Source organism: Neomonachus schauinslandi, chromosome 5 (genome assembly GCF_002201575.2).
Source record: "Neomonachus schauinslandi chromosome 5, ASM220157v2, whole genome shotgun sequence".
NCBI classification, from domain to species: Eukaryota; Metazoa; Chordata; class Mammalia; order Carnivora; family Phocidae; genus Neomonachus; species Neomonachus schauinslandi.
In genome coordinates this window covers 109,884,048-109,885,296 of record NC_058407.1, presented here as the reverse complement: position 1 = coordinate 109,885,296, position 1,249 = coordinate 109,884,048, and the positions used below count along the sequence as shown (strand labels likewise).

The 1,249-nt window shown below is 36.7% G+C and overlaps 1 pseudogene; it reads right to left on the bottom strand.

Moving 5' to 3' along the window:
- Nucleotides 1-374: 374 nt before the first annotated feature.
- On the bottom strand, nt 375-540 carry LOC123324919 (annotated as a pseudogene).
- Nucleotides 541-1,249: the final 709 nt, after the last annotated feature.

Here is a 1,249-nt window from a genome sequence, read left to right as displayed (position 1 = left end):
GGAAATCGAGGGGGAGATGAACCATGAGAGACTATGGACTCTGAGAAACACACTGAGGGTTCTAGAGGAGAGGCGGGCGGGGGGATGGGTTAGCCCTGATGATGGGTATTAAAGAGGGCATGTACTGAATGGAGCACTGGGTGTTATATGCAAACAATGAATCATGGAACACTACATCAAAAACTAATGCTGTAATGTATGGTGATTAATAAAATAAAATAAAATAAAAAAGAACACAGTAATAGTAGGGCTTCACCCAGGATGATAGGTGACAAAACACCACTCTTGTTCTCTTTCTCTCTGCTTTATCTGTTTGGTGAGATAGGGCAAAAGATGGGCCACATATGTCACCAGTCTCTCACTCTCTCTTAGAACTTGCCAGCCCAAACCCACATACATTCTCTTCTCATTCATATAGTAAACACAACAGGGCAAGTTAAGTCAATCCAATTTGAATATGTAGGAAGACTCCACAGAGATCTAGCAATAATCGCGCCTTGGTAAACCTCATTGGCTACGATACTGCCACTGCGCAAAGCTCTGCACAGAGATCTAAGCACACTCTTTTACCCAGCTTCCCCACAGATAAAGTTGACATTTTTATTCTAAACTATGTGTACTTCTCAAGGGGTTCAGAAGTTGGAAAAAGGAATAGATGGTGTAATTAACTGGCCTCCTCAAACTCCATCAAAAGGTATCTAAACTAAAAAAATGGAAATCAATCTGAAGGAAATTATATGGAAAGTGAGTTTAGTGTAGGACCGTCAGCTACCGTGAAGTTTAAAATTTTCTAAAAACATTCAACAAAGACCTAATACTGAGACCTAATTCAGTTGAAGAACACTATTAGAGATGCGGAGATTTCTAATTAGAGTCAATGACTTCAAAAGATATAGCACTATTCAGAATTTTTACTTTTTTGTGTCATTTTGGTGAGTTGTATTTTTCAAGGAATTTGTCCATTTCATATAAGTTGTCACATGTATTGACATAATGTTGTTCATAGTATTTTTTATCCCTTAGATATTTCTTGGATCTCTAGTAATGTTTCCTCTTTATACCTATATTGTTAATTCGAGCTTTCTCTTTCTTTCTTAGTAGGGGTTTATTTATTAATCTTTCCAAAGGAACAACTTTGACCTTATTTATCTTTGTTAGTCTTCTCTATAGAATGCCTTCTTACTTTGTTATTTCCTTCATTCCAGTTTATTGAATGTAATTGCATTTCTTTTTCTAGGTTTTCAAAGCG